At 35.7% G+C, this 24,125-nt stretch overlaps 2 long non-coding RNA genes across 2 annotated transcripts in view; one reads left to right on the forward strand and one right to left on the reverse strand.

The window, feature by feature from the left end:
* The window catches only part of LOC131829455 (uncharacterized), a 70,060-nt gene extending 63,405 nt beyond the window's left edge, over window positions 1-6,655 (forward strand). Inside the window, exon 3 of the long non-coding RNA XR_009352859.1 lies at window positions 5,717-6,655. This is a non-coding gene — a long non-coding RNA (uncharacterized LOC131829455). The remainder of the gene's footprint in view (window positions 1-5,716) is intronic.
* LOC131829456 (uncharacterized) overlaps window positions 2,439-24,125 on the reverse strand; it is a 51,748-nt gene continuing 30,061 nt past the window's right edge. Inside the window, exons 3-5 of the long non-coding RNA XR_009352860.1 lie at window positions 13,670-13,843; window positions 13,403-13,572; window positions 2,439-2,763 (exon numbers count right to left, since the gene is read on the reverse strand). This is a non-coding gene — a long non-coding RNA (uncharacterized LOC131829456). The remainder of the gene's footprint in view (window positions 2,764-13,402; window positions 13,573-13,669; window positions 13,844-24,125) is intronic.

Raw genomic sequence — 24,125 nt, forward strand, 5'->3', positions numbered from 1 at the left:
AAGGCAATTCTCTATATTTGAGGCATCCCTACAATGGCTGACAATTAAACACTGTTCACCAATAGCATTCCCAGTTACACTGGCAACAAGCCTTCCACTGAAGAGAGATCCAGGTCCACCATGTAATCAATATTCTCAGACTAAAGAATGACCAGAATGAGCCATAGTAGTTTACATAATCTCCACATATCGTGTTTAGGTCCCACTAGAGTTAAACCAGATGAGGAGGTAAGGGTGTCTTGTTTTAAAGCTTAAGATACACATCTGTCTTCCAAAGGCTCCCATTGGGGCTATATTACCTAACACAGGTAAAGATAACATGTGGAACAATTATTTTAAAAACTCAAGAGTATAATACTTTACTACTAACTTATTAGGTATAGAATATGTATAAAAATTCAGAAAATGCAATGATAATGTAGTGGGACAGATCACCAAGAAGTGAATGCATTCTGACCTGGGCAGTTGACATATTTTTAATTCTTAGACCTCGTAAAAATTAAATAATATTATTGCTATTTTGTCTTTTTTTCCTCAGGTGCTTTAACTTTAGGGTGTAAGCAAAAAAGGTTGGAAAGTCATATATTTATTCTTAAAGTTCTATTTACTTCTAGACATCAACTAATTCTAGTTCTCTATTTATATCCTAATATGAGAAAATTTAATCTAAATTACTAGTTTCACAAAGACTTTTGAAGAGGGCTTATTTTCAAAATTAATAATTATTATTGTTTATTGATATTTCTATGTGTCAGGCATTATATGGAACACTAAATTATCTCAATCAATCCTTATAACAACTATACCAGGAATAATCTGATATTAATTATCCTCATTAACATGAGAAATCTGAGGATAAGGAGTCTAAATAACTTATCTAAGATTATATAAATACCAGGTAGCACATGTAGGATACAGTCCGAGCCTTGGGGTTAGTTGCAAAACTCTTTAAGAGTTTTACTGCAAATATTCCTGTCTGATTGCAAGAGGAGAAACATTCCTGATATGAAGCAGGGTAGCAGAGATAATAATCATATATATACCAATGATATGAGGTAGTTCTTCTCAGTCTGGCCTCAAGCCCCAGCTATAGCTCTTCACCTCAACTCTTGAATGAGACAGTCAACCACTGTGCGATTATTCACTTTGTGAAGGAGAGTGAGACAGCCAGAAGCCAAAGACCAGAATAATGATGTTACAGGTAGTAATAATTTGGTAAAACAAGCAAAGACCTTCAGTTCCATAAAATTCCACAGGAAAAGTTTATGATTTTTAAAAGTGTGCTGTGGGATAGGGTTAATTCTCTGAAGAGATAGACAAAGATCAGTCCAGCACTGGAGGAAGAGAATACAATGTTTAGCAAAAGAAAATGCTGAAAAGTTGTCATTGCAAAGAAATTCTGAAGAGTGCAATTGCTTTAGCTGAAGCAGATGGAGTTCATCATGCCATATTCAAGATTTTTTTTCACCTCTCCTTGAAATAATTAGCCACAAGACTATAAGTACATTTTTCATGTCAAATGGACAGTGGCTTCAAAGACATTGGAGGGTGGAAGTGGGAAAGAGTGAGAAAAGGAAACCAACAATGCACGAAAGACAAAATATCAACATTTCTTGTACAATCACTGAACATGTGTCAGCAAGCATGAGGTCACTTTTTAACTGGAAGCAATACAAGTAAAATAGGTAGTTCACTAAGTAAGAGAAGCAAAGAAGTGGTGTTCATCTTGTCTATCAACTCAAAAACTTACAAAATAATGGGGCAGCATAGGGGTTTGGTTCACCCTAAATTCAAACAATATGAGTGGAAGGATGATACAACTAGGAGAAAAACTGATGTCAAATATGATTTCTGGAGAAGAGCCAAAAGCTAATTCTGACCCTGATTAAATCAAACTTGATGAGAGATATCTTTGCATATGTACTCCGTACTTCGCATAATGTGGCAAAGGAGGGTATGTTAGGAGAACATTTACATTATAGAAGGCAGAGTAAGAGCCTTCTTGTTCAAGACTGATATTAATCAAACTGGTATTAGGTTAATCAAAATGTCAGTTCTACCTGTAAGTAATTTTCAGTACAAACTAGTCAGTGAGTTTAAGGAGTCTCAGTTGAGTTTCTGTAAAATTCTAGATACAGGAGCAGAAAATGGGCACACTTCTGGTTTGGCCATGCTACGATTACTTACTGCCAAAACCTGTGTAGTATGTCACCAACCACAAGTAACAACAACAATAATAACATAATACTTATAACATATAATACAGTGTACAATTATAATAATAATTATTGCAATGTTCTGTTCAAAGCACTTTACATATGTTCATTCCTTTAAGTGTCATTATAGCTTTTGAAATAGGTCCTTCAGTTATATATTCATTTTTCTAATAAATAAGCAGAGATGCAGAGAAGTTAAGGAACTTTGCTAGATCGCACACAGCTAGTAAATAGCAGAGCCGAGGTTGAAATTCGGTTATCCTACCTTTGAGAGTCTATGCTCTTGACCGCAATAATATACTATAGAATATGACAGCTATAGTGAAATCACTTTGCTGTAGTACATGCCACTCTCTCCCTCTTGGATCTAACTGGAGATTTTGTATCCGCAGTTGCTGACATTCTGTGGGATATCTCTTTTTGCTTCTTGTCTAGGGTAGCCCAAGTCAACATTTATGAGAATGCCGTAATTTACCATAATGTACATGAAGCCTCTACGGAGTCAGATTGCTTTTCTTCATCGTTACAGAACAAGATCCTGGAAGGCCTGAATAGAGAGCAAATGGGAATTTACCCAATTGAAAAATGTAGCATCCTGTATATCATAAAATAAGAAAGCTCAGAGGAGCTATATCTAAAATCTGCTTATATAAACTGGGACTAATGATTGAAAAATGTTTTTAAGAAACTCAAAAAAATGTTCTAGGCAGTTTTGGAATGAGTAATTGATGTTCGTGGTGTCCAGGGACAAATTAGTCATTCAGAAATTTAAGAAAGGAAGAAAGGCCCCATGGGTGTTTCTCAAAATCTTAATTTTCTTTTTTATTTTTTCTGTTGTTCCTGTTTATTGTAGTGATCTATCTGATATTTGGATACATCATCTTCCCTTCATATAGCTGACTCAGGGGACATCTGTATGTTCAGGCATTTCCTGGGTACAGAACCAATTCTGAGGTTGGTCAGTAATGATATAAGGAGACATAAACCAGAGAAGTTAACTCAGTCCTGCTGTACCTTGGGGCTTCTCTCTGCTTGCATTCTAACAATACCCTAGGTACGTGCCCCTATGTCTTAATGTTGTTTTTATAAATTTAGCCACTACTGTAGCCACCATCTAGGGCAGTAATATGTCTTTTCTTTGATTGCTCCCCTTTCTAAAACTAAAACCAACTGGAGTAGTACCTTTTTAATCTACTTGTAACCTAAGGATTTAAACGCCCACCTATTCCAAACATTAATCTGTCTTAGGAAAACGGTCTTTCTAAATCTAATTTTGAGTTCATTTCCTAGCTTACATCTGGCCACAATGTCCTGATGCTGACTGCTGTTTCCACCACTACTTGCCTTCTATGATGATTTGCTTGTTTATTTTAAATCCATAGCCTTTCTCTAGGGGAGTTCTTCTGCTCCATAACTTAGTTGACAACTGTCACCCCCTGCCCTGTCCCCAGGCCAAGATTCTCCCTAAGACAGCTATTTCCTTTTCTGACAGTCCTTGTCTTTATGTTTCTATATAGTGTTAGGAGAAATATAACTCCATTTTCAGTCAACCACGGTACATTGTTTGATTAGAAGACCAATAGGCATTAAGCTCTAAGGGGTCAGAGACAGTCATTTCCTTTTCTTGTGGGAAGGGATCTTCTCATTGTTAAACCCCTGATCAAAAATATGTGGAGGAAGGGGAAGTAAAGAGGTGGGCTGAACATGAAGTCAAACATTCTTGTGTTCTAAGTTCAGCTTAACTTCTTGCTAGCTATGTGAACCTGGAAATAAATTAAGGGCTGTGTAACTCACTTTCCTCACTATAAAGGGGGACTAGTAATACTTTTCATATATATATGGAGAAGGGTTAGCAATTTTGCCTCTGGGGACAACGTAGAATATTTTAAGTACTGGAACAAAAAAGAATAATATAAAAATAGTATAATTATTAAAATACAAAAAAAGTAATATAAAAAATTTAGTGACTTAGAAAAATGTTATTAATACTTTAAGTTAATAAAAGGTTATAAGGAGTTTGTATAAAATTATTTTGGCATGATAATCTACACAAAGAAAAAAGAATAAAAGCATATTTTTGTTAAAGAGCTACCAAGGGCACCTGGGTGGCTCAGTGGGTTAAAGCCTCTGCCTTTGGCTCAGGTCATGATCCCAGGGTCTGGGCATCAAGCCCTGCATTGGGCTCTCTGCTCAGCAGGGAGCCTGCTTCCCCCTCTCTCTCTGCCTGCCTCTCTGCCTACTTGTGATCTCTCTCTCTCTGTGTCAAATAAATAATTAAAATCTTAAAAAATAAGAGAGCTACCAATAATTACCCCATGTTTCAGCATCTTCATACATTCTTCATTGAGCATTTATGTTTAATAATATATATTACAGTTGCAAATTGAAAAGGTATGTATGTATATATTTGTATGTATATGACATTCAAAGTAAATAAACTGAACTAAAAAGAATATATCATATCATATATAATAATTATATATTATATTTATAATAACTGGGATATCAAAAGAAAAGGATGTAATACATTTCAGATTTATGTTTTCAACACATGTGTTTTCCTAAATACAAGCTAACTGGTAGATAAAAACTTACCCAGCGTATTATATTAATTATTTTAATCAATTATAAGTATTACAAATAAAGTGATAGAAAAGCCAGCTTTTATTATCTGTAGTTTTTTTTTTTTTTTAAATTCTGGATCTTAAACTAATGAATTGCTCTGTCACACATAAATATCTCTCCTTGTATGATAAATTATACTACATTTCTAAATATAAAAGAAAAAGTATAAAAGAGTTTAAGATAAGTTTTGGTTACTTTGAATAGTTAATTGTTGATTATAATAATTGTACACAAAGAGAAATATGGACACAATATAGTTTACACTGTAATGATTCAAGGTCTCCCAAAAAATATTGTGTAATTTGGCTCACTAGTTGCACTGGTCTATTTCACTTGTCCTCATGGCAAGCAAGGTAATGAAATAGGAAATTATTCGAGCCAAGTAATTTCACTGGAAGTAATTCAGTTCAGTTGTAATTTTTGAATCTCCCCAGAATAAGTCAAAATACACCTTAACTTACAAATATCCAAAGTTCTGACCTTTTGATTTTTCATAAATTTTTTTTTACTGACATGAGTTATTCTTCCCACCCTTTTCCAGTTAGTAATTTGGATTCTTTCCTGAAGAGGATTTTTCCATGCACGCCACACAAAGCTATCCATCAACTTCTTCCCATGCTTAGGTTTTTATTCATCTTACCAACACTGATTTTTGTTGGAAACAAATCAGAAACGTAGGGAAACTACAAATGGAAAAGATATGACATGTCAACCAGTATAACTTCCTACAAACAGGATTACTTCTCATAATTTACTTATTTTATCATAATTGACATCATTACAATATCACCATTATCTTTTAATCATAGAGTGAGAATATTATTCTTGTTTAATGCTTAATATAATACTCAGTTTTATGTTTTCTCCTTTCCCAGAGTTGGAGGAAAAAATGAAGAGAAATATTTTGGCTGCATAATTCTCCTCCCATCCCTGCCCATGCCAAGACTTTTCCTTTGAGCTCTGAACCATTAACTCTTAGTGCACTTGGAGACATTACTAAGCTAAGGGGATTTTCCTTACCAAGGAAGAAAAAGGAAAAAAAAAAAGCCATTTATCATTTGCTGGAGAAGGAAGAAAGGAAAACCATCCAAATATGTTTTTTTTTTCTGATTAAAAACAGCTAGAACCATGATCTCCCTATTAATATCTTCCTTCTCCAAACTTCCTTGTCTATGATTCTTAACTCTCTCATCCAAGTATTCATCAAGTATGTATTCAAGTAGTTCATGCTATGGGGCAGGCATTTTTCCAAACATAGAATTCTGTAATCTCAGCCATCAAAGTGGTGAGGGAAAAGATGGCAAACAATTATCACATACTATGTATATAGTGGTTTAAAAAGCATTGCATACAATGTAGGTGTACAATGGAGGTATGAAAAGACATGAAAATAGTGAATTTAGAGCTAGATGTCATAAGATCTTTGTTCTCTATTCAGAAGATCTGACCTGAAAATGTGAAGAGCTTAAGTAATAAGGGATACCTATATCAAGTTTACATTTCTAAAATTTATTTATCTTATTGGCGTAGATCTTCTGCAAAAATATTTTAAGTTTTAAATTTTGAAGTGTAGACGATGGATGACCATAAATGATATTAATAATAAAACAGAAGAAGCACTTTGGGAATCGTGAGGGAAGGACTTCTGAAAATCCTTGCTTTCTTAGAAACATCAAAAATAGAAATAGTCTAAATCAAATTTTTCAGATCTCTGGAAATTGACCAAAGTCACACAACAGTAGTAGGAGCATTTATTTAAGAGAAAAATGGATGATGTGGGATGATGTCAGCAAAATGTCTGATTAAGATGTTACTCAATGGGGCGCCTGGGTGGCTCAGTGGGTTGGGCCTCTGCCTTCGGCTCGGGTCATGATTTCAGGGTCCTGGGATCGAGTCCCGCATCGGGCTCTCTGCTCAGCAGGGAGTCTGCTTCCTCCTCTCTCTTTCTCTGCCTGCCTCTCTGCCTACCTGTGATCTCTCTCTGTCAAATAAATAAATAAAATCTTTAAAAAAAAAAAAAGATGTTACTCAATGTATCCCCACCTTGACAACAACAATTTGGCATCCACCCACAGTCATAAGTACCTCTCTTGCAGCTGTGGAATCTGACAGCATATTCCAAGGAATCTGAGAAGAGTTTTGCTCACCTGTCGTCAAGTAACAGACACATAGACCTTGGTCTTGGCTGTTGAGAAGGCAACAAGGCGGAGAGAGTGGCAGATAGGACTCTTGGAAGGTATTAAAGGGATGTGGATCCTAATAACCACATTGCGGACTTCATAGAGAAGCTTCCCTTGAAGCACTGGGGATGCCTCACCTGCAGATCACCCCAAGTGATTGGGGGTACCTCCAGGGATCTGTGCACCTCACCCATACACCCTGTGGCATTTCCTCGTGCATGCTCCTTATGGTGGCAAGAGCGAGTTTTGGTAGACTAGTGAGCAAGTGCAGAAACCTGGCCTGAATCTGTGTGCCAAGGGAAAAAACCACAAACTTGAGCTTCAAGTACAACTCTTGGCAAATCTCAATAATATTAATGACTGACTTTTCACCAGAAATCATGGAGACCAGAAAGCAATGGGATGGCATTCTCAAAGTGCTGAAAAAGACTTAACCAAGAATGCCATATCTTACAAAGACATGCCCAAAATGAAATAGAAAGTAATTCATTCTCAGATACTAAAACTAAGACTTCATCAAACCTCCCCTACAAGAAATATTAAGGAGCATCCTTCAGGCTGAAATGAAAGGGCACTAGATCATAACTTACTTCAATATGAAGAAATAAACGCATGGGTATAATTTCACAAATTTAAAAGAATTACAATATACACATCATTTTGTTTGTAAATCTTTTCTTCAATTTAGTATAAATGACAAATGTGTAAGTCTATGTTGATGAATCAAAATGTATAAAGAGGTGATTTATAGGATCATAGTAGTGCATAGTAATGTGTTAGGGGGAGTATGAAGCTCTATTGGAGTAAGGCTTTTGTAATATTAAAATTAAATAGATATATTTCTGAAGTAGTTTGTTATAGTTGTTAATTGTAATCCCTAAAGCAGTCACTCAGAGAATAAATAAAAAATAGTAAAATAATAATAACAAAATTTTTAAGATAGTATATTAGAAAACATAAAACACAAAAGAGAACACATATGGAGGAATAGAGATATAACAGCAACAAAAAATAAATAACAACATGAGACATGTAGAAAACAAATAAGAAAATGGCAGGTGCAAATACATTTATTGGTACCTGTCTTATATGTAAATAGGCTAAACTCTCCAATAAAAAAACAGTTCCTGGCAGAATGGATTTTAAAAATCCAACTCTATGCTGTATAAAGATACATATATTAAATTTAAAGAAGTAGTTGGAAGTAGAATGGTGGAAAATTACTTACTGTTCAAACAGTAACCACAGGCAGCTTGAGTGGTTGTACTACAATTATACAAAACATATTTAAGACAAAAATTTTCACGAAAGACAAGAACATTTTATATTGAGAAAAGAGCCAATTCACCAAGATGGTAAAAGAGTTATGAACATATATCTACTTAAGAACAAAGTCCCAGGGCACCTGGGTGGCTCAGTGGGCACCTGCTTTTGGCTCAGGTCATGATCCCAGGGTCCTGGGATTGAGCCCCGCATTGTGCTCTCCGCTCAGCAGGAGCCTGCTTCCTCCTCTCTCTCTGCCTCTCTCTCTCTGCCTACTTATGATCTCTGTATGTCAAATAAATAAATAAAATCTTTAATTAAAAAAAAGAACAAAGTCCCTAAATAAATGAAACAAAAACTAACAGAAATAAAGGGAGAGACAAATAATTCAACAGTAATATTTGATACTTCAATAACCTACTTTTAATAATGGGTAGAATAACTACAAAGAATATTTTAAAAAGATGAACAATATAAGCCAACTAACCTTAAAAGCTACCTACTGACAGACTAACAACAGCAAAGTACACATTGTTCTCTGGTGCATGTGAAACATTCTCCAGGATAGATAATATATTAGGCTCTTAGAATTTTTCAACAAATTTAAAAGGATCAAAATCATAAAAATATGCTTTCTGACTACAGATAAATTCTCAGTAACAGAAGAATGAGGAGCTCAAATCTGACATGATCAAAATCTGAAGTCTATCTAAGTTTTTAAGCATGAAGAAAAGTTATGAACATGTCTTTCAAGGAAAATTAACTTAAAAATTTTAATAGCCAAAAATACTGAATAATGATACTCATAATGATAATTGGTAATTTGTATGACCCTATTGGAATGACCAAATCTAAGAATTACACTAAGCGCCTCACACTCGTAAACACATGTAATCTTTCAAGCCTGTCCTCCTATTAATAGGAATTAGGGTTGTTTTCATTAGGAGACTTTCATGAATACAGTGGTCACGAACATTCATAAGCAGTGTTTTTGTGGAATTAAATGCTCCTAATCAAGATTCTCTGAAAATCAAACATAAAGATGAGATGAGGTGTGCAAAAGATTTATTGGTGGAAGTGACTAAAGAAAGAGAAGAATCAGAGAAGATGGAATAGCTTTCAGACTGCAACGCAAATCTGATACTTTGAAGGAAAAGAGGAAGGAAGGATGATTTCTGAAGAAAAATATCAAGCTGCTGTTCAGTTCTAAGAAAGTTGTAGCCAGGCTAAATGTAGAGTGATTATAAATATCATTACTCAGGTTAGTGATAATGCTTTTTATTTTATTTGCTTTTAATTATGAAAGAAATTGATTTTTATCAGTTCCATGTTTGTTATGTGTCTACCAAGATAATCACAGTCTTTTTGTCTTTATTTCTATGTAGAAAATATGTTAATTTTCAAACGTTAAACCAACCTTGCATTTCTGAGGTAAATCTATTTGATTATGATCTGTTCTCTGAATTTCCAGGAATGATGCCTGAGAACCTCATTTTAAAAATCATGCCAGTTGATTCTTAAGCACATTAAAATTTAAGAAGCAAAATAATCTGTATATATGCTTGCATACCCTTTATTATACCCATACCATATACAAATAAAAACATAAGTTCACACCCAAACTTCCAATTCCTATGTAACAGAACAGAGTTTATGTTGGTTTTTCTCCTTTCAGTATTTGTAAATCCTTTCTCATACATTGAAGAACACGGCTCCCATTATCTTTAATGTATATATTTATTTGATCATTTTCCTTGGATATAAACAATGTTTCATCCTTGTGGACACCTCCTCACCTTTGAATTTTTGACTCCCAATGCCTTTACCATCATCCTCCACATAGATGTTCCTGTCAACTTTCTTAGGCTTCAAAACCCCACATTCTACAGCCCTTCCATTTATACACCTTACTTAGCTTGCTCAGGCTCTGACTCTCCACTCGGGGCCACCCACCTTTTTGCATAGACCCTGTTTAATCTACTTGTGCTCCAACAACTCAGGCTTGGCTGTCCTTTTCCATAAACACCCTCCTCAACCTTCTGGATTCTAATTGCCCACAATAGAATGTCCCACTTAACCTGGATATCCTTCTTGCCCTTCTCAGCCTCTGATACCTCACACCAAGCTGTCTTCCTCAAGAACACATGTTTCACTTGGCTCTTTCTCTGAATCCTCACATCAAAAGTCGCTCTGTGTGCATTCCTCCTCATCCTCCTCAGACTCTGACATTCTGTGTGGGGTAGCCCTTCTATAGGGATGACCACTCACCCTGTTTAGACCTCATACAAGGCTGACCATGGAAAAATTGCTAACCAAGGAGAAACTGGACAATCTTTCCAACACATCCTGCTGTGCAGGCACACTCCTTAGTTCACTTGGCCTCTGACACTCCTCTATGAGACTCATGTCTCCCACGACATAGACACTCACTTTGTTCTGCCTCGCCCAGTGCTTTTAAGAATAAATTATCCAATAAGAGAGGTAAAGCAAAAAGAAGGCAAAGTGGAGAGGGAAGAGTGGAACTAACCAAAAAAAAAAAAAAAAGAAGTTTTGTCATAACATTTTAGGACTAGAAGGAAGACTCAGAGGTGCTGTTCCCATTTCAGACAGATTCATACCTGAATAAACAGTGTTATTAGATACACTATCTGTGAACCAGACCTATCAGAACCTTAATTAGTGTGACCCTGGAGGATATCAATTAAAATTAAAAGAAAACCCTGTATTGAATAAAATTCACATAACATAAAATTTCACCAATTTTATTTTTATTTTATTTTTAAAATCTCACCAATTTTTTTTTATTTTTATTTTTTTAAATCTCACCAAGTTTAAACGAACAAGTCGATAATGTTCAGTATACTCACAGACTTTGTGAGACCATCACAATCCAAGTTTAGATTAATTTCATCATCCTAAAAAAGAATCTCTGTACTCATTAGTCAGTCACTCATTTTGTTCATCACCCAGACGTAGGCAACTACATCTACACCTAAACTAATCTATTTCCCTTTTCCAGATTTTCATATAAATGGGACCATACAAAATGTGGTGTCTTGTGACTAGTTACTTTTGTTTAGCTCAGTGTTTACCAGGCTCATCTATACCATAGTATGCATCATTTCTTTTTATTGCCAAGCAATATTCCATTGTAGGAATACACCACATTTTGTTTATCCATTTAGCAGTCAACGGAGATTTTGGTTGTTTTCACATTTTGACTACTATGAATAATGTTTCTATATAATTCAAGTGCAAATTTTTGTGTGGACGTATCTTTTTCACTCTCTGAGCACTATATTTAGTCTCTCAAGCTGCCATGCCGTAACACCACAGACTGGGTCACTTAAACAGCCAGCAACATATTTTCTCATTTCTAGAGGCAAGAATTGTAAAATCAAGGGGCTGGCAGGACTGGTTTCCAGCGACATCTCTCCTGGCTTGGAGAAAGCTGCCTCTTCATCCGTCCTCACACGGCCTTCCTTTTGTGCACGTACACTCCTATTGTCTATTACTCTTTTTATAAAAACACCAGTTAATTGGTTTAGGGGTTCATTTTTATGAACTCATTTAATCCTAATTACTTTATTAAAGTCCTTGTCTCCAAATAGAGTCACATTGGGGATTAGGGCTTCAATATATGTAGTTGGAAGGGGCACAATTCTGTCCATAACGTTCCAGCTTCTGCCAGCCTCCCACCAAATTCATACCTTTTTTACATTCAAAATGCATTTAACTCATTTCTTCAGCCCCCCAAATCTTAGCCTACTCCAGCATCAACACCAAGTCCGAAGTCTCATCTAAATATCATCTAACTCAAGTATAAGTAAAGTCAAGGTATAGTCCTGAGGCAAAATTCCTCTCTATCTGTGAACCTATAAAACCAGATAAGTTACATGCTTCCCAAATACAGAGGAGGGACAGGTGGAGGCTAGATACTCCTATTCCAAAAGGGAGACATTATAAAGACGAAAGAGGTGAGAGACCACAAACAAGTCTAAAACCTAACAAGGCAAATTCCATTAGATGTTATGACTCCAGAATAATCCTCTCTGGCTAGATGTTCTGTCCTGTGTGCCTGCCAGGGTGGTCACTCCTTCTAGGACCACTAGTGAGGCCACACTGTCATAGTCCACAGTAAAGCATACCTATCCCTTTGGTTCTAGGTGGTGACCATGCCCTCTCAGCCATGGGCAAGGGCCCTCTCCTTAAAACTTCGGTCAGAAACAATCCAACCTGCTGAAACCAAGGAGGTTGGCCTCACTTTCTGTAACTGAGAAGGACACAATCTTATTCCTCAGGACTATCCCTTCTGGGCCTGTGGTGGCAATAAATTCATTTCTGTTCAGTTCATAACAGAGGGGAAATTCATACCTAGAGGGGAAATTGATGGTCTTCTGGTAATTCTGTCTTTAAACCTTTGAGAAACTGTCAGAGTCTTTTCCAAAATGGCTAAACTAGCATTTAGACAGATCCTGGAGATCTGTCTTTGCTTTAACAGTGTTGGGATGAAATAGACCAGGAGATGTTCCTTCTTCTAACCTCCAACAACTGTCTTGTCAGAACCATCTTCTCAGTCATCCTTTGTCTCTGGGACCAGCCAACACCATATTTTGGATTTAACATGACCTCCCAGACTCATCAGAATTATTCCACTGAGGTGAAAGTCACTGTCAACCACCTGGTCAACATGCATCTCCTACACCTACCTTTCTCTGCACTTCTAGTTTGACCATGATCATGTGTCTCTGGAGGGCATGGGTCACATCTTCCCAAGGTAATTAAGGAAAAGCAAGAAAGAGCAAAGCATCTCTTAAAGATGTAAAACCAGAGCCATGGCTGTGCCTTCTTCCAGGATGTGCAGAAGCCCTCCCAAGATGCATGGGGTAAAACCTGGGATGTTGTGAAAGTCACCATATCCTGAGGAAGAACCTGACCAGGGCCCTTGAGGATCTGCGTGCCCTGGGTTCTGCCCAGGCAGATGCCCATCTCTGCAACTTCCTGGAGAACCACTAACTAGATGAACAGGTGGAACTTACCAAGTTGATGGTAACCACCTGACTAACTCTGGAGGCTGGCAGCCCCCAGGCTGGGTGAGTATTGCTTTGAAAAGCTCACCTTCGAGCATGACTAGGAGCCTCTGGAGCCCGGCAGCCTTTGAGGGTCTCCTTGGTCTCCCCTGGTGGTAGGGCTTCTGCTTCAGCTTCTCCCTTCAGCCACAAGGCAGCATCTTAACCACCCTGGAGCCCTATTCCAAGCCGTGGACCAAGTGGAAACAGTAAATCTTTCTGCAGCAACAAAAATAATAATAATAATAAAATAAAAATTTAAATGGCTAAACTATGTTAGATCATTAGAGATGAATGAGGGATTCAATTTCCTCACATCTTCAGCAATGCTCATTAGTGCTTGAGGTTTGTTGTTATAAAGGAACTCTTGAGCACACTTGCTACCATCATAGTTCCAGCCACAGCCTCTCACATTCTTTCCTCTGCTCTTTTCTGACTTGTTTGCGTTTCTCTATCGTTCCTTCTCATCAAGGTAGTGTCAGCCGACTCCCTGAAAGCAAAATATAAAAGGAATCTTGTGAAGTTATTTAGGGTTATTTATTAAAAAAAATTTTTTTATGACATTTGCCATCACTTGGTTAACTTGGTTTTGCAAGGCAAGCTCTCTGAAGCTGGTTAATTTTGGCTGAGACACTCTCCTTACTGTTTCCTTCCAGGTAGTTTCTGGCTGCCGAGAATTTAGCTAAGTGAGCCTTAGGTAAGGACTGTCTAATGTCAGATCATTTATGCATGAGGAGAAAAGTACATTCTTTAAAAATCAATATAACTAATTAACATAACAGCATAAATTATGTAATTGCTCAGTAATTCATGCTGTTTATGTAGCAAATTAACTCATGGTTTTAAAACAAATTTATGCCCTTATAATAACCTCTTCGCAGGCACCGATAGGGGGCACATCTGAATACCAAGGGGAAAATAAATGAGGTAGAATAAATATTTTTTATTTAGTTAACTGTGAATTTTCTTTTTTTTTTTTTTTTAATTTTTATTTATTTATTTTTTTTTTATAAACATATATTTTTATCCCCAGGGGTACAGGTCTGTGAATCACCAGGTTTACACACTTCATAGCACTCACCAAATCACATACCCTCCCCAATGTCCATAATCCCACCCCCTTCTCCCAAACCCCCTCCCCCCGGCAACCCTCAGTTTGTTTTGTGAGATTAAGAGTCACTTATGGTTTGTCTCCCTCCCAATCCCATCTTGTTTCATTTTCTTAACAGCTCAAGTGAAACCTGTGCTTCTGGTTTCCAGCTGTGTAGTTCCTGTCTGTAACTTTTTTTTTTTAATGGTTCTATTTTGGTTCACAGTGGTCACATAAACCTGGGATATCCTTTTTAACTGCAAGTTAAAGATTATCAATATCAGACTGGAATTATGTCATAAAACATTACTGGCTGATTCATTAGAGCCGGTGTTGTAATGTTTCTTCAACTCGTAAAATGCATTTATTATGAAGCCAGAGCTTCAGAGATTTTCTGATCTGCAAATTTTCCATGGTAACAGAGATGATCTTGTCATTTTATAATTTACTAGACTGAAGTAATTCCCAGGCAAAGCACATGTTTGAGAAAGTCAGCGGATGCACCCCACAGGCAGGACAAATTCCAGGCTGAAAGTAAAGACATTACAAATGCCTAAAATTGCAGTCTTTATCTCTAAGGCAGGTGTTTCAAAACTGGACTGGTCCCAGATATTTTTTTCCTTTTTGGTTATTGTTTTTCTAGAAGAAGTTGAAAAGGATGTTAAAGATAAGGCAGGTGTTAAGATAAGATTCCTCACCAGGAATGACTCATCAACAGCCAATCAGGGGTTTTGTATCTGTGAACATGACTAGGGGTGGTGGCTTGGCTATGGTTACAAAAACTCCCTTCAGTTCAGTGAAAACAATATTTTTAAAAACTTTTTGAAGTAATTCCCACTTTTGGGGGAAAAAAATCTCCACAGCCACTTTACCAATTAGATAACTAAGAATTTGTTACTATGTCGCTATCAAGTTAGTAGCTTTGATTCCAACATAGCCTGTTATGTTAAGGCATATCATATCCTCTGTATTAAAAATTGTGTAGAATGATGGACTAATCTCTTAGTACATTTGAATTGAATATGTCAAAATAAATTATTAAGACAAAATATATTAACCAGTGAGTCAGAGCAAGGAGAAAGAAGCACAGAGTTTAAGATGTTCAATGCTAGCTAGTGTCTTTCCAGAGTTACACGGAGTTATTTTTCCTAGGAAGAAAATGGATTAATAAATAATACAAAGACAGAAGTTCATTGGCCCTTTGTCGTTTGCCTCCTCTGGGAATTATGGCAAGGAACAGTTGCCCTTGTTAACCTGTGAACATTTTTCACTCCCTTAGGTCATTTACTCTGGCTCAGGGGTCCAATTTTCCTTTCATTCATTAACCACATTGGGAAGCAGGGTTCCTAACCCTTTCCAGTCTAAATGTGGAACAATCACATCCCCTCACAATCAACTGCCAGCGTGCTGGGACCTTTACGTTTCACTGTGCTCTCACAGTGACGCAAGTTTTTAACAATTGAAGGATATTAACTCAAAAACTTGTTTTTTAATTGGAGGAGCTCAGGGGATTTCAAATAAATGAACTTGTATAAACTGGAAGCTGGTACATGTGCCTTTCCAATTATTTTTGTTCAAATTAGGGGAGAGGGCACTGCTAATCTCAGAAAGCAGATTTCAAAAATTATTTTAGTTATGAAGCTAACACAGGATAACAAAACTGAGCACTTGTGAATTGTTTGGATAGCTGGAAAGACATAACCTTGTCTTTTATCTTAGTAAAGATACCATATATTCAGAACAATGTCATTTCATTATTTAAATATGTGAATTTTTGTTAAGCCGCTGGATTATTTTCTTTTATTAGACCTACTGGAAAAAAAGAAACAGAAATTGAATTGTAGACTTCTGCTAAGACCTTTTTCGCTTTGCTCTCAGTTACATAACTTAATTGTGAATTAAAAAAACATTATATCCTTTTCTAACAGTGTCTTTGATAATAAAAAATATTGTCTTTGTTAATATTGTCTTTGTTAATAAAAAAGACTAACAAATCTATATTGTTATCATTAGGGAATATCTTCCCACAGTGTTTGAAATAAATACATCACATTCTGGAGATTGAAAGGAATATGGGAGACAGGGCTTTCTAGGAACTTCCAAAATACACACTGGCATGGTAAGTTAAGGAAACTTGGTTTGAAAGAATGATAGGGAAATCCTTTGTGTTCTTTGTCATTTCCTATTTCCTCATACAAGTGAGAGAGAGAATGGGGTGGGGACACGTGCCCTAATGCTTAATTAAGTCTTTTATCACATGACATTAGATAATTCTTAAAAAAGAACAAGATTTAGACACTTAAAATCTATAATTGATCTTCACGGGGACCATGTTCTTTAAGAAAATAATTCATCATCCAGAGATAACTTTTTAATCTAAAATGATGTATTATTATACAATATACCAGAAAATTCAATATGAAGAATTTCCCAATTCACACACACACACACACACGCACACAGAATATATGTATAATATATATGTTATATAGTGTTATACACATGTTTATATATATTATATATATAGTGTTTCTTACATCTCCAATGGCAAAATAGTGCTTTCTGTTTAATTTTTTTTTATTTTTAAACTGAGCCATTTGGTTGGGCATGCATATTCGGATACAAGATTGGAATAATAACTATCCATTTAGATTTTTAATTTTTTTAAAATTATAGGAATGATTCACTGAGACGTATGTCTTATAAACGATTCACACTATATTTAACATAACCAGACAACCAGTTTTATAAGATAGATTAGCAGTAGTAGCTTTTTTGGAAAGTTATATTTTTTATTCCTCTCTTTGTTCTACAAATAGTCATTTTATAATAGTCTACAAAACACAAATTCAAAGTTTAACCAAGAATGACTTATTTCATAACTATACCAGGACACAATATCATTTATTAAATTGTTTTGAATTTTATGCATAATATATTTGATTTGTCTTTCTCTTATTAAAAGTGAACTTGAGCTTCTTTTCATATCTTTATTGACTATTTATATATCATTCTAACTTCTTTTTAAACTATGCTCCACTTGCATCCTTTAGGTTGTTTTTGTTTTTCTATTTGGTTTTACCAGAGCTCCCTTTATAGTTTCCACTGAATGATTTATTTATTTGATGTATATTTACTAAGGAAACTTATTGTAATTTAACCATTATTTTGAGTCCAAAGAAAACAGTAATAAACAAGATATTCTAGTGAGGAAAGACAGAAGAAGAATATACAAATGAATATATAAGATAGTTGTTGTACATTATAAAGGAAAATTATAACAGAAACTCTTTGATTGCTGCTGGGAATGCCAACTCAGAAGATAGTTTGGCAGATTTTTTTTTTTAACAAAACTAAACATATTATTCAGCATTCATGCTCATTTACATAGAAATGAGGTATAAACATGCACATGGGTGTTTACAGCGATTCTATTCATAATTGCCAAAACTTGGAGGCAACCAAGATGTTCTTCACTGGTGAATGTATACATAAACTCTGTTGTATCCAAATAGTGGGATGCCATTTAGTGCTAAACAGAAATGAGCCATCAAGCCATAAGAAAAAAGAAATGGAGGAAACTTAAATGCACATTATTAAATGAATGAAGTCAATCTGAAAAGTTGACATACTTTAGGATTCCAACTATATGACATACTAGAAAAGGCAAAACGGTGGTGTTTTGCCTGTAAAAAGATCAAAGGTTGCCAGGGGTTGAGGAGAGGAGGAGTGAATAGGCAGAGCACAAAATATTTTTAGGGCAGTGAAACTACTCTATGTGATACTATAGTGAGGGGAGACGTGTCTTTATTCATTTGTCAAACCCCATAGAATATACAACAGCAAGAGCAAACCATAACGCAAAGTCTGGACTTTGGCTCATGTGTCAACAGGTAAGTTTATCCATTGCAACAAATGTGCCACCACCTGGGTGGGAGAGGCTGAACTACAGTGTGGGGAGCTCAGTTGTGCTGTGAACTAGAAACTGATTCTAAAAAAGAAAGTGTGTTTTTTCAGAAGTAAACTATAAAATGAGTTTTCATATACACTCCAATTTATTTATGGTTTTGCATTCCTCTATGCACTGTATTGGTCAAGGATGGAGGCTCTAGAATGAGACCACAGTTACAAGTGGTGAGACCTTAGACAATATATTTTGTCACCTAGTGCCTCACCAGTCAGATTAAATAGAGGAGTTCCTAACAATATTAAATAATGCAGTATATGTAAAGCTTTTAGAAGAATTCCTGGCACATTAAATCATATCTATTGCCATGTTTAGTAATTCTATGATAGTTACTCTCATGTGTTAGGGCAAACACTCCCCTTCAGTGTTTTTATTTTTCAATGAACTCCTGATCTTTTATTTTATTTTGTCACTTTATCTTCCAAATGATCTTGAAAATAAACTTGTTGCATTCCATGAAAAATAAAATTTGCCGTCTTGATTTGTTACTACTAAGTATATATAATAAATTGTATTGAAGGAATGTTTTAAACTTATGTTGAATGCTGTTACTATATCGTGTCTCTTTATCCAGGATTATTGAATGTCTTCCCAATTACTCAGATTTTTATGCCCATTGGTGACTTTATATGGTGGTGACTTATGCTTTTTTCTTATGCTCATTTTATTGTATTTTTTTCAGTGTCCCCAGATTCATTGTTTATGCATCACACCCAGTGCTTATACTCATTTTAGTATTTTTGTTGCTTTTCTTACTTATGGAAGTCTTCCTCTCTCTCATTTTCTCTCTCATTACAGTTTTTAATTTTTTGCTTTTGGTCTAAGGGGAAAGAAATAATTGGTGTTGGTATTATGTATGGACACCTTTTCCAACTTATTAGTTCTAGTCATTTTTCAGATGATTCTTTGTGTACTTATCTTAGGGATAGAATTATGTATCCCCCCAAAAAGATATTCTGAAGTCTAAACCCCCATACTTCATAATGTGCCCTTATTCAGAAAAAAGGTATTTTTCAGATATGATCGAATTGAGTTGAATTTATTCATGTGGACCCTAATCCAATATGGCTTGTGTCCTTATAAGAAGAGCAAAACATCTCTGTCTTCACAGAGACCACACAGGGAGAATACCATGTGACTACAAAGGAAAATATTGGAGTGAGACAGAGAAGAAAATCAAGTATCAAAAGTTATCAGTAGAAACTAGGAAGAGGAAAGAAAGATTTCTTCCCTATAGCCCCTAAGAAGGAGCATGTCCCTGACAAAACTTTGATTTTTCACTTCTAGTTTATAAAACGGTGAGAGAGTAAATTCTTGTGCTATGCTGTCTGGTTTATGGTAGTTTTTATGACAGCTCTAGGAAGTGGATACACTTTTTGTGAAGACATATGACCTATAAAGAGTACTTTTTAAAATGTTTATACTTTTATTATTTTATCTTATGTGATTGCATTGCTGGGGATCTCCCTGAAATGCCCAAGAGTAGTGGTGATAATGGGCATTTATTTTATTTCTGAATTTGGTGAGATTCATTTCATTAATTTACCAATAGTATGTTGCTGTCTGGGGGTTCTAGTAGATAATATTTATCAAATTAAGAAGGTTTCCTTCTGGGGCACCTGGGTGGTTCAGTGAGTTAAGCTTCTGCCTTCAGCTCAGGTCATTATCTCAGGGTCCTGGGATTGAGCCCCACATCAGGCTCTCTGCTTGGCATCGAGCCTGCTTCTTCCCCCCACCCTGTCTGCCTCTCTGCCTACTTGTGATCACTGTCTTCAAATAAATAAATAAATAAAATCTTAAAAAAAAAAAAAAAAAAAAAGGTTTCCTTCTATTGAAGCCAGTCTAACAAATTCTATTAAAATTGAAAATTAGATTTTTGGGGTTAACTACTAAGAAAACCACATATTTTTTCTTCAGATTTTTCCTCCTATGACTTACATTATAATATTTCCTGAGACTGAAACATTCTTATATTCCTGAAAGAAACTGTTCTCTATGATGCATTGTTCTTTTAATATGTTGCTTGATTTAATTTATTAACATTCAATTTAGTATTTTTCATACAGGTTCATAAATAAAATTGACCACTAGTTATTTTTATCCTGTTTGTGTTCCTTTTATTTGTTTCAGGATCATGCTAATTTTGTAAAGTTAATGGGGACATTTTACATTTATTTCCAGCTATATTTCTGCTGTCTAAAACATTGTCTAAAAAGTTGGAATCATCTGTTTCATGAATAGTACTCACTGATAAATATTGTGTGATCTGGGTATCTATTTTGGATGCTGATCTTTAACAATTTTTTATTTCTTCAAGATTACTGGTATGTAGAGTTTTTTTTTTTTACTCCATTTTTAACTCAAGCCAAGTGTAATGATGATTTAGATGATAATTTAAATATTCATAGAAAAACATCTATTTTGTCCACATTCTCAAATATATACAGCTTATATTATTAGTTTGTAGGGTCACAGTAAAAAAGTATCACAGATTGGGTGGCTAAAACAACAGACATTTATTATGTCACAGTTCTGGAGTCTTGAAGTCCAAAATCAAGATGTCGGCAGGGTTGGGTTTTGATGAGGTTGTGAGGGAAGGATCTGGTGCAGGCTTCTCTCTTTGGCTTACAAATGACTGTCTTGTCCCTGTGTCTTCTACATCATCTTTCCTCTGTGCCTGTCTCCATGTTCTGATTTCCCCTGGACACCAGTCATATTGGATTAGGTCCCAACTTAATGGCCTCATTTTTTTTTTTTTTTGAGGGATTTGGGACAGCTGGAGAGAGAGAATCTTATGTCTGCTCCACACCCAGTGCAGAGACAGATATGAAGCCAGATTCCTTGACCCTGAGATCACGACCTAAGCTGAAATCAAGAGTCAGACACTCAACCAACTGAGCCACCTAAGCACCCCCTTAATGACTTCATTTTAACTTAATTACCTAAGACCTTAGCTAGGGGGTTACATTCTGAGGTACAGGGGGTTGAGGACTTTAACATGTGAATTTTGAGGGGACACAGTTCAACCCACAACATAATTCTCCATATATTTTCTCTTATCTATTTAATAAAAGTCTGTATTTGTAATTGTACTTTATTTCTCATGCCTAATATTATTTAGTGATGTTTTTACTTTTTTAAAAAAAATTATCAGTTTTTTAAACAGAGTTTATCAGTAACATTTATCAGAATTTGCCAAACTCTAACACTCTCTTTAAATGACAGCTTTTGGCATTCTGACCATGGCTACGGGTTCTTAAAAATTGTGTTCTTATCTATTTATCCCTTTCTACTGCTTTATAATGTTTTTATTTACTTTCTCGATATGAAACATAGATAATTCATTTTTATATTTTCTTATATTTCAATAAATCAATTTACGGGTAAACATCTTTTGAGCATGACTTTGTCACCTCTGAGTTTTAGTATAGTATTTTTATCTTTGCTTATCCTGAATAAATTCTCATTTTATCTTGATTTTTTTTATTATCTCAAGATATAAAGTAATTTATTTTAAAGTTAGTAAGTAGAAATCTTGACTGAGATTTTAAAAAATAATAATGTGGGCTGTATGGCTCTGCTTTTTGGTATCTGTAGAGATTACTCTCTTCTCTCTTCTCTGGCTTAGTTGCCTAGCTAATTTGTGAATTCCCCAACTTCTTAATAAAATGTTTTATTTATAAACTACAATGATATATGTGCCTATAGTTATGTATATATAAACATATATATTGATATAATCTTGTTTTTTGTATTAATATTTCTCTAGGAATTTTTTTAAGGTTTATTTTTTATTTCTTCAAAGATTTCATTTCTTTATTTGTTATAGTGAGAGAGAGAGAGAGCGAGCACAGGCAGGCAGAGTGGCAGGCAGAGGCAGAGGGAGAAGCAGGGTCCCTATGGAGCAAGGAGCCTGATGTGGGATTCGATCCCAGGACACTGGGATCATGACCTGCTCAGAAGGCAGCCGCTTAACCAGCTGAGCCACCCACGTGTCCCTTAAGATTTATTTTTTTGAGAGAGAGAGTGCAAGCAGGGGAAGGGGCAGAGGAAGAGAGAGGGGAAGAATCCTCAAGCAGACTCTCTGCTGAGTATGGAGCCAGATGTGGGGCTCTATTCCAGGACCCGTAGATCATGACCTGAACTGAAATCAAGAGCTGGGCACTTAACTGACTGAGCCACTAAGGTGTCCCCAAATTTCTCTAGACATTTTTATTTATTAACTCCCCTTGTAATTTTTTTTTTTAATTTTTTAAATTTATTTAACAGACAGAGATCACAAGTAGGCAGAGAGGCAGGCAGGGGAGGGGGGGAAGCAGGCTCCCTGCTCAGCAGAGAGCCCGATGTGGGGCTCGATCCCAGGACCCTGGGACCATGACCTGAGCCGAAGGCAGAGGCTTAATCCACTGAGCCACCCAGGCGCCCCTCCCCTTGTAATTTTTAAAGCTATTAGAAATGTTAATGCCTGGGACATCTTCTTTATAGAGTGCATCATTTGTCAAAAAGAATTACTTTGTTCCATTGTGATTTTCCCACTAAATTCTATTTTATTTATTTATTTATTTATTTATTTTGCTCTATTTTCTTTTTTTCTGCCTATCTTATATTTAGTTGTTTAATTACTTCTCATTTCAAAAATAGCTCTGAGGGGTGCCTCGGTGGCTCAGTGGGTTAAAGCCTTGGCCTTCGGCTCAGGTCATGATCCCAGGCTGGGACTGAGCCCCACATCGGGCTCTCTGCTCAGCGGGGAGCCTGCTTCTCTTCCTCTCTCTCTACCTGACTCTCTGCCTATGTGTGATCTCTGTCAAATAAATAAATAAAATCTTTTTTAAAAAATTCAAAAATAGCTCTGATAGTAACAATAGATAGCACTTTTCTAAGTCCATATTATTGGAATAATGTTAAGCAATCTGTAAATCTTGATCATTATAAAAGATTTGACTCTGCTCATGTTAATTTTGACTAGTAATATGTTAGTGACGTTAATTTAACAACTTACTCTATCAAAGTCCAGGATTAAGTAATATCCTGTTTCTCTAACCAATTTCCTCCTCCTCAAAACTGCATATTTTTATTCCTCAGTTTCTAAATGTCCCTTTACTCTGAGGTTCAGTGCATCTGGATTTTAGGTCCATGTTTTACAATTATATTTTACATTACAAATCAACTATTATATAGACTTAGCATTTTTCTTACCATGGGTCTGTTACCACAGTTAGTCCTATTTATTGCATTTCTTTCTTTTTTTAAGACTTTTATATATATTTATTTGAGGAAGAGAGTGAGTAAGAGAGAGAGAACACAAGAGGGGGTGGAGGGTAGGAGTAGAGGGAGAAGCAGACTCCCTGCTGAGCAGGGAAGCCTGACTCCTGGTTGATTGATAGAGACTCCAAGATTGTGACCTGAGCCTAAAGCAGATGCTCAACCAACTGGGCCACGCAGGCGCCCCTATTGGATTTATTTCTAATTTTGCTGGAAACAATCTTCTTCTTTCTTTTTTTTTAATTATTTTTTTAGTATGTACAATTAGCCAGCATATAGTAAGTACATTATTTGTTTGTGATGTAGTGTTCAATGATAGCAGATGCTACAGTTAGTTGTATAGAACACCCACTGCTCACTTAGAAGGTCTGTGATGAGGGAAATTTGTGACTGTGGATGTTTCATAATATCTTTATTTTATTCTATCAATTAATGGTTTAGCTGGATATAGAA

This window comes from Mustela lutreola, chromosome 4, assembly GCF_030435805.1.
Source record: "Mustela lutreola isolate mMusLut2 chromosome 4, mMusLut2.pri, whole genome shotgun sequence".
In the NCBI taxonomy this organism is placed as follows: domain Eukaryota; kingdom Metazoa; phylum Chordata; class Mammalia; order Carnivora; family Mustelidae; genus Mustela; species Mustela lutreola.